The 10,113-nt window shown below is 47.2% G+C and overlaps 1 pseudogene; it reads left to right on the top strand.

Annotated features, from left to right (window-relative positions):
• Nucleotides 1-2,959: 2,959 nt before the first annotated feature.
• On the top strand, nucleotides 2,960-9,257 carry LOC116798733 (annotated as a pseudogene).
• The last annotated feature ends 856 nt before the right edge of the window (nucleotides 9,258-10,113 follow it).

Genomic DNA, 10,113 nt, shown 5'->3' with positions numbered 1-10,113 from the left:
TACAGCACCATTTTAGTAGCAGTTTGCTGACCCTGACCATCGTCTATGGTTTCAGCTTTAATTAGGGGTCGTAATGTTACTTCCTCATCAACAGATTAAAATGCAAACGTAACATGTCATTTTTGTCAGGATAATAGTTTTATTTATTCATTGGATACAAAAAGGCAGAGTTGTGAGACAGTATTTCTGTAAATGGTCCAGATGCTAAATCCTGCAATCCTTCCCATAAGATTTTACTCTCTTATACGCATCCCAAAGCTCCACCTGAAGCGTCCTAGTATGATCATGCTTGGCAGCAAGCAGTGCCTCCTCCTGCAGCCTCTTTTCCTTTTCCCAACTGTGCTCAGCAAGAAATGCCCCCGCCTGCACCTTACTCTCCCCTTCACGATCATGCTGAGCTACAAACAGGCCCTCTGCCCGCAGCCTACACTCCCTTTCACAATCGCACTTAGCAGCAAGCAACACTTGTTCCCAAAGCCTGTTTCCTCTCTCCTCACTTAACTGATCCTGCAATCCTTTCACCAAATCCTGCAGAGATCCAATCATTTCTCCTTCTGTCCATTTGTTGGCATACCTCTCCTTTTGGGCAGCACTTTAAGCTACTCCCAAAATTGCACACAAAACTGCTTTACCTTTCCCCTTTCATATACCTTTTGTTCACTTAACACCACATTTATTGATTTAACCACTGCTTTAGGCCTATACAAATCTCCATTTGCCTGTTCCATGCCCAAGGGAGTCAGGTACACATTATATTCTCTCAACTTTTCCAAAATCAGGGAACAGTCAAGCACTGATATTTCCTACGCAGTCTTGGCTTACAGCTGCTCAGATGCCTCTTGGCTCTTAACAGGATCACATCCCAGCACTCCCTGCCCGGAACTCAAGGGTAGAGTGATGATATCCCTTCAACCATGGCATCCTGGCCATGATACCAAAAATGTGCCACCCCTCCCTTAAGGGCCGGGAGCACCCAAGACTTGTAAATGCTTGTGGTCGAAAAGAACAACAAATGTCAGAGGGTCTGCAAAAAATCATAAAGTTTTATGAGTAAATTACACACTTGGCACAGAAATTGGTATATTAGTCCCTGACCTAATATATAAACACATGGTAATGGGTTTTGAACGAAGGGGTAGGGTGAAAGGGAAGAGACAAAGGAAGAGACGAATTAAAGCGGGGGATAGAGAAAAAGAGAAGGAGAGAAAGAGATAAAGAAAGAAAGAGGAAGGAGAGGGGAGGAAGGAAGGTAGGTAGGTAGGTCCTGGGGGTGCCCCCTACAGTCCATGCCCACCTCTTGGTCTCATTCCTGTTTGTGCAGTACCGTGTTTGCTTATCTCCATGAACTAAAACAAGGATGTTTGTCCCAGAAAAGTGCTGCCCTACCTCTGCATGGCCCTCTTCTGCAGCCACATCTTATTCTTTCTCACAGCATGTTATTATCAACAATCCTTGGCTATTATCAACAATCCTTGGTTATTACCAACAATCCTTGGTTGCCTCCACAGCCACCTGGCTATCAGTGTTTGAGACATACACATCAGCCTTATATTCTGGGCTTCTGCACAGCTTTCCTTGTCACCATTTCTTTAGCACTGGGAAACACACAGTGTGGCACTGTGAGTATCTATTTACGGGGCAATATGTCCAAACAGTAATTCACTGGAATCCCACTTTGAAACTTCCAGAAAATGCAACTTAACAATCAGGACAGAGGCTGTGCCTTCATCCAAAAACTACCAGAAAGCTTGACTTGCTGGAAATCACATGACCAGCTCCTTGCCCTGCCCCAAGAAGCGTTTCAGATTTTATCTTATTAGAAATTAATATGTATGAATAGGCCAGGGAACAAGGACAAGAATCCAGATTCTGGGAGAAGACTGGCACATACTATATGCTTGAAGTCCATTCTGAATTGAGAGTTGGTGGAGCTATCTTCCCCATGCCCAGGATCAGATCCCCAAGCCTTAGGGTTAAACCTAAAGGCACTGACCTATTATGCCCAATGTACTGGGTACCCTGACTGGGTAGCTCCCGCCACCAGGACAGTTCCTAGATTTTGACAAGTTAGAAGCTACAGGAAACAGCTTCTAAGGGCCCATCTCCCACACAGAAACTCAGAACTGACATACCTGTCGCAGAACACCTGTGCATGGAAAAGGGACTCATCAGGATCCAACCTGCCCTAAATGCTGAGCACAGTAGGAGACATATAACACTGCTCAGAGCCTGGCTGGCTGCTTTATGCTCGCAGGTACCAAGCTTGTCTGCTCAGGTTGCGAGAGAAGAAATATCTACAACTTGTCTTTTCAAGTACTGGTAGGGAAGGAGAAATTTGTTTCTTTCAAAGAAAGGCAAGGAGAAGAAGGGCCTGCCTGGGACGTATTAGCTCACTGGCTCTCCAGCACTGTCACATCTGAGCTTAATCATCACGTCTCAGCCAGAAGCCACTCAAATCACTGTCACTTACCAGTGTCAAGAACACCAGGCTGAAGGCTATTTTATGGACTTCAAAGGATCCTTTCTATCACTGCTACTGCACAAAGCTCTGATGTATCACACCAGTGATATTCTTGTGACTTGCCAATGGCAATCACTAACCCTTGTTTCAAAGTCTTTTAGTCCTTCAGCTCTCACTCCACTGTTTTGTAAACCTGTTTACCGAGAGAGCAAACACGGCAAGATGTACATCACCAATGTCTGCGTTTTGCTCTCAGATGGAAGAGCAGTCCTTAGTGGTTAACTAACGACTGCAGCAGCCTCAGCGAAATCAGTAAAAATGTCTGTGAGGTGAGGTCTAGCAGATGACATGCAGAAGCGGTGCCGTGCCGGCCGCCCGCACGGCGGCGGAGACGGGCTCCAAGTCGCGCTCAGTACGGGGGGGACCGGGGACCCAGCGGGATCCGAGACAGGGCGGGGCACGTCGGGGCAGCCGGGACTGCGCGGCCCCCGACCTGCCCGTCCCGGGGAGGCGGCGGAAGCCCCGCTGAGTCACGGTGAGGGCGGGTCCGCCCGCTGAAATACCGCTTGTTCCATCCGCGGCCCCGGCGGACAGACGGCGGCTCCCCATTTATCTCCATTCGTCTCCCGCTCCTCTCCCTCTCCTCTCCTCAGAGAGCCCGCACCGGCGGCCCCCGGCGTGGGACGCGCCCGCGGCGAGGAGCTGCCGCCGGCAGCCCGTGCCCCCGCCTCGGCCATGGCGGGGCCGCGGGACCCCGCGGAGCGCTGCTCCTGCCGCAACACCGACTGCCTGGAGCGGCCGCTGCGGCGGCTCTTCGAAGGGCTGGCGAGCGGCGTGGCCGCCTGCCCCTGGCCCTTCGTGCTGGTGCCGCTGCTGCTGTCGGGCGGGCTGGGCGCCGGCTTCCTCTTCCTGCCGCAGCGGCAGGCGAACGACATCGAGGAGCAGTTCACGCCGACGGGGGGCCCCGCCAAGGCCGAGCGCGACTTGGTGCGGCGGCACTTCCCCACCGACGACTCGCAGCGCTTCTCCGCCCCCCGCCTGCCCACCGAGGGCGCCTACGCCGCCCTCATCGCCGTGGTGACCAACGGCACCTCGGTGCTGGACCCGACGGCGTGGGAAGAGGTGCTGCGGCTGGACAAGACCGTGCGCGACCCCGACTACGAGCGGCTCTGCGCCCGCAGCGACGGCAGCTGCGCCAGCCCCAACCCGCTGCTGTCGCGGAGGGGCGATGAGCCACCGCCCGCCCCGGGGAGCCTCCAGTTCCCCGTCAACGGCAGCGTCTTCCTGGGGGCCGCGCTGGGCGGCGTGGACACGGACGGCGGGCGGCTGCTGTCGGCGCGGGCCCTGAAGCTGGTGTATTACCTGCGGGAGGACGGCCCCGAGGCGGAGGACAGCCGGCAGTGGCTGCACAGCTTCCTGCGGAACATCTCGTCGAAGCTGAGGGAGTTGGACCTCAGCTCCATTCAGGTAACGCAGGGGCGGGTACGGCCGTGCGGAGCCGCCGAGCCCCGAAATGTCCGGGCAGCCCCGCCGTGGAAAGGAAAGGAGACGGTGCGGGGAGAAGGCGGGTGGCCTGCGGCTTGCGAGGGCCACGGCAATGCTACAGTGCCAACGTGATGTTTAGCCTTGCCTGTGCGTGTGTACAAAGACCAAAAAGAAAAAAATGTGCTTCATCGTTTCTTTCCTTGCTCTTTTAATGGCAGGTGACTTACTTTACGTCGCTGTCCAGACAAGAGGAGTTTGAAGGAAATACCAAGAGCGTAATCCCGCTCTTCTCCGTAACGTATTTCTTGACAATAAACTTTGCAATCATCTCTTGCTTAAGGTAAAATGCCTTCTAAGCTATGGCTCAATGAGCAGTGACTTCTGCTCTTCTTTACCTGCCTCTGTGGGTTTCTGCTCTGGTTTCTGTTCTGGTCGAGTGAAAGCGTTCTTGAAGCTGCAGACTGTGACATTTCATAACAGGCAAAATGTATTTCTTTGCTCTTTCTTGTCTACCTGTGCATGTTTCCCAACTGCTTAGATGGGGTTCATGATAAGTAGCAGATGAATACCTGAACAAGCATTCAGAGCTTAGTTAAGGTTCAGGGGGATGAGCACTAGCCTCATAGATTACTGCAAATCTGGGTACAGCTCTAGGTGTTCTGCTTGATAGTAGAGTCAGAGCCTTATCTGCTGTCCACAGAGAACTTAACCTGCCCTTTCTTTGTGGTGTTGGATGGTGAGCTGTACAGCAGTGTTTGTGTACTGTATTGAGAAGAAATGTTCTGCTTGCAGGATGGGCTGCCTGGTTTAGCACTTGCATCAAGCATCATGCCCGTTAGAACATTTCTTGGGGAATCCTTGAGCCAGCCCTCAGGGGTGTCTTGGCAAAAAGCTGGTAGCCAATCTGCCTGCTGAGAAAGTTTCTCTGTGTGGCATTACTGCCTGGGAGGTGCTTCTGTATTATACTGATGTGATACATGAGAACCCACATAAAAGCAAAGAGCTTCTAAAAATTCATCATTTTTTTGGGTCACCCTAAGTCTAGCCTCACTGGTAGAACTAATGTATCTTCATTTTGCATCTCTGTTGTACACATCTTTACTCTTCTGAATATAGCTGGCCAGTGGTAATAATGCATATAGGACCTCCTAGAGAAATTAACCTTCTCCAATGCTGACAGCTGGGAGCCCTCCTAGCAACTTTCGTAAGGAGTTCTCTTCAGACAGGGTATCTGGTACCTGTGCACTTGTCATGCCAAACACCTTGGTGAATATTTGACACGTAATGAAGATATTCCTTGAAATATTTTCAGACTGAGCTGTATAAGAAATAATGTCTGGCTTGCCTGCTGTGGAGTGGTTTCTGCCGGCTTAGCTGTGTTAAGCAGCTTTGGATTGATGCTCTTCTGTGGAGCACCGTTTGTGGTCACTGTAGCAAACGCACCATTCTTGATTCTGGGTAAGTAGAAAAGTGAGTCTGAATCAAAGACTAAAGCAAAGTTAAAACAACCTAATGGTGTCAGTCTTCTATGACATGAGCATCGGATCATACAACATTCTGTGGTGCACTGAGGGGAGCAGATACCTGGAGGTGCAGCCTCCTTAGAGCTCCTACAGGCTGGTGAGCCCCTCAGCTCAGCTCAGCTGTGTTCTGGAGCAAGGGCAGCTTTTCCCAGAAAACAATGCCTGCTCTAGTTCCACTGCTATGGTGTGAAAACTATAAATGAGAGAGTGGTAAGGTTAATACTTCTGGCACTGTTCTAGTGTCCTTGTAGCCAGTCTCATTCAGCTACACAACTGAAGTGATGCACCATTTGTGCAAGCAGCTCCCCACAAAAACCCAAGAAAATTGGTATCATTACATCACTGTTGCACAGACTGCTTGACAGGCAGTGCTGAACTTTCCAAATGCCCTTCGATAATGTTGCTGCAAATAAATTACTGCTTTTAAAATCCTTATCTGCTCTCCTATGGGATAAATTCATGTGAAGTTTTCTTGGGCTTGGTCTCATGCTGAGGAAAGCTCATGGAATTTCCAGGTTGATAGAGCCTGTGCATCTTAGCTGTCTAATGCAAATGCTCTTTAGGGCAAGCATCATTTTTTGTTTCCTGCATGATTCCAATGCATTTTGTATTTGTTTTTGTTTGCTCATCAATTGCAGCGGCTCTGAATAGGGTCAGAAAAACCCTTTTGTATACCTGGGAAAGGGCTGAAGCCCTTCAGATCTTCAGAAATAACATGCAGACTTTTGTCCTCCTTGCATTAAAGCAAACAACTTCTCAGTCCATAGGATGATTTGCTTTGTACTTGCCTGCTTTCTGGAAGCAGCATGGCTCACTGCCATCCACTAGTACCTTTTGATGTGCTGCTTACTTCATCTTTGCTTGTCTACTGGCAACTGCCTGTTCAGGCAGCAGGGAGTGATTTCATCTATTCTCTTACGCTTGGCTAAATCATTGTGCTCACTCCTCTACTCACCCAGCTTTCCCTTTTTGTGTGGTTAATTTTTGGGGAATAGAAGAGCCCTTGACAACATTGGCATAATATTGAAAGGTGTGTGATTAAAATCTTGAGAGTTGGCAGAGCTGAGAGAGGCACATTGGCTTCCTTTTCAAATTTCAGCTCACTTACTCTGGTGTCTTAGCAAACCCCCAAGCCCAGTGTCCAGTCTTTCCCAGGATTCTGGTGGGGAATATTTTTGGGTGCATCAGTAAATGTGAAGATACATGAATAATAAATCATGAATAAGTGCTGAAAGATAAACTGGAGAGAAGTGGAGGGCAAAGAGCATAAAAAGTGAGCCACTGGAAAACGGGGATCGCAATTGTTCTCCCTCTGTGCTGATGGCAGAGCAAGAAATTATTGGTATAAGTTGCTGCAGTGATGAAGGAGATTCCAGGAATAATGGAGGACACTTCCAGTGGTAAGGATAGCTGAGCTTCAGAATACATAATGCTTTGGAATGTGTGTTGTCTGCATCAGTGGACATGTGGACAGCAGATACAAGAACTTTCCAGAGTGGAGTAGGTGTGCTCAGACCTTCAGCAGAGAAGGGGAAGGGATCAACAACCCATCAGGTAACCAAGAGTTTCTGAAAGGTACTACATTTAGCTACACACACAGGATCTGTTTTCCTGATTCTCTTGTAACTTGTATCACCACTAAAGCAATATTAATAGCCCAACTTTCTTTTTCAAAATTTTATGCAGACTTCGATGTGATTAATGTCATAGTTTTGTTGGGTGTTAGTGGAAGCTGCCATTTGCAATGCAGAGTTAACCTTTTCTCCTCTTGCAGGGGTTGGCGTTGATGACATGTTCATCATGATCGCTTCCTGGGAACAAAGTTCAAGGAAAAAAGAGAAATCCAATGTTAAATCTCTGCTGGCTGAGACTTACTCAGAGGCAGCACTTTCTGTGACCATCACCACTCTCACGGATGTTTTGGCCTTCTTCATTGGCACCTGGACTGCTTTTCCATCCGTGAGAGCTTTCTGCCTCTATACAGGCACTGCTTTTATCTTCTGCTATGTATATACCATGACCTTCTTTGGGGCAGTTCTTGTATTAAATCATAAAAGGGAGCAAGGAACCGACACTGGCTGACTTGTATGCGTGTGGGAGTAGATAAAGATCGGGCTGAGAACTCCTGCTTGTACAACGCTTGCTGTGTCGGCAGCTGTTCCAGGCAGTCCTCTGAGCCAGAAGGGGAACATCCAATGAGTATATTCTTTAAAGAGTATTGGGCCTTTTTTACAAATAAATGGGTCAAGCTCCTCGTGGTGTTGCTGTACGGAACGTATTTGGGTGGCAGTGTTTATGGGTGTACTCAGATCAGGGAAGGCATCGATCTTCGAAATCTGGCTAATGATGACTCTTACGTTATTCCATACTATGATGATGATGAGAAATACTTCTCGACGTATGGACCCAGGGTCATGGTTGTCATTCCTGAAAGGGTAGATTACTGGAATGAGACGGTTCGTCGTGGCATTGAGAGCTGTGCACAGAATTTGGAGAACATTTCCTACGTTGATAAGAACCTCTCAGAGTCCTGGCTGAGAGTATACACAGTACTCGCTGAAAGCACTTCAATAAATATAAACGATAAGACTCAGTTCTTTAATAACTTACCTGTACTGTTCAGCATTCGTTCCAGTTTTGCGTGGGACTTAAACAAGACTCAGGATGAAATAGAAGCTTCACGTTTCTTCCTCCAGACAGTGGACGTGACCTCAGCCGTTGATGAGAAGAATCTTCTCAATCAGTTAAGAGAGGCAGCCAGGCAGTGCAGTATTCCACTGAAGGTGTATCACCCAGCATTCATCTACTACGACCAGTACCTGGTAATAGTGCAGAACACCGTTCAGAACGTTGTCGTTGCTGCCGGGGCAATGCTCGTTGTCTCCCTTCTGCTCATTCCCAACCCGTTGTGCTGCCTGTGGGTGACTTTTGCAATAGCTTCTGTTATAGTTGGTGTTGCGGGTTTCATGGCGTTCTGGAACGTCAATCTCGATTCCATATCCATGATCAACCTGGTCATTTGTATAGGGTTTTCGGTAGATTTTTCTGCTCATATTTCCTATGCCTTTGTTACGAGTGGAGAGTCATCAGCCAATAAAAGGGCAATCGAAGCGCTGTCCCTGCTCGGTTACCCGGTATTACAAGGTGCAGTTTCTACTATATTAGGAGTCGTTGTCCTGGCTGCAGCAAAAACCTACATCTTTAGGACCTTTTCAAGATCATGTTTCTTGTCATTTTGTTTGGCGCTCTTCATGGTCTTGTTTTCATTCCAGTGTTTTTAACATTTTTTGGAAAATTTGGCACATCACCCCACAATACCAAATCTGAAAAGCCAGAGCTTAGCTTAAGAAATTATAAAGATTGCTCATGACTACATTAAATGTATTCTATTTTATATATATTATATATTTGACTGAAATGCAGTGACTTTCAGGGAATGTAAGAAATGAAAAAAATGAAGGACAGAAAAATAAATACATCAGGGAAAAAAAAGGCTTCAAAAAAGCCAGGCAAGAAAAATAACAGAAGAAATTAAAACTTAGAGAGTGTATTTGCATTTCTCATTTTTGTGTGTTCTTGATTCAACATCTTAATGTTGTTAAATATTTTTTGTGTTTACTGAATGTATCAAAATGACTCCTAAGCCTGCAGGAGACAAAGTCTGCTTAGGCTCCTAATGCAGCACAAGAAACTCTTGGTGAAGACAAATGGACTCACATTTTCTGTTCAAAGCCTTATTGTCTTGGTGATCTGTTTTCTAGCTAAGATTAAACATTTGGTACCTTTAAGAAGATTGTGTGTATCTTCTGTTTGCTGCAGTTTGCAAAGGGATATGTTGTAGGTTATTAAAGTTGTGTGGACCTCCTGAGTAACCACCATGGAAGATGCCATGCCATGGCACGACAGGACAAGGATTACTAGGGAGAATCATGCCCTGATTGAGAGCAAAGTGGAAAAACAACTCAGGTTTGAGCAGGTCAGTCCTAAAACTGTAAACCCGTAAATTCCACCGTGTTCACCAGTGACAGCCCATCCTTTGACATGTCAGTAGAGCAGAGGAGCTCCCTCTGAATAAGACCTAAGAATATATGACGTCGTCTTCTGACCTGTAGGGACAAGACAGTGGGTGAGAAGTCAATTCATAATTTGTTGCCAATATAAGGAGCAACCCACTGGAAATCGAATGATGGTAACTGATATTTGTAATTTTGGAAAAACTGGTGTAGGACTTACTAAACCATTCAGTCCAAATCTGCTGCTGTGGAGGGTTTCTGCTGAGAGATCAAGCAAGTGTGACAAAGCCAGGGTCTGCCTCTGTCCCCTGTGGATTTCTGGCTGGTTGTATGAAACCCAGTAAACAAGGCAGAATCCTATTTCTTTCATGATATCTCTGTTTATGGGGACCACAGGCTTGAAATCCAGTAATTCACAAACAGGACAAACAGGAAGTACTGATACTAATTTTCAGAGCAATGAATCATAATCTACAGGTATTTCCATTTTGAGTAGCTATGAAAGTTACATAACAATGTGAAGATAAATCACTGACAGCCAAGAAAAAATTGTGGGACCAGTTACTCAATATTCACTAAATCTGGAATGCAACAAAGACATTTATGAAAGCATACTGGCAACTTTCTGTCC

The sequence above is a fragment of the Chiroxiphia lanceolata genome, chromosome 1 (assembly GCF_009829145.1).
Source record: "Chiroxiphia lanceolata isolate bChiLan1 chromosome 1, bChiLan1.pri, whole genome shotgun sequence".
NCBI lineage: Eukaryota > Metazoa > Chordata > Aves > Passeriformes > Pipridae > Chiroxiphia > Chiroxiphia lanceolata.
The sequence above is the reverse complement of the archived record's forward strand: the minus strand, read 5'-3'. Positions and strand labels throughout refer to the sequence as shown.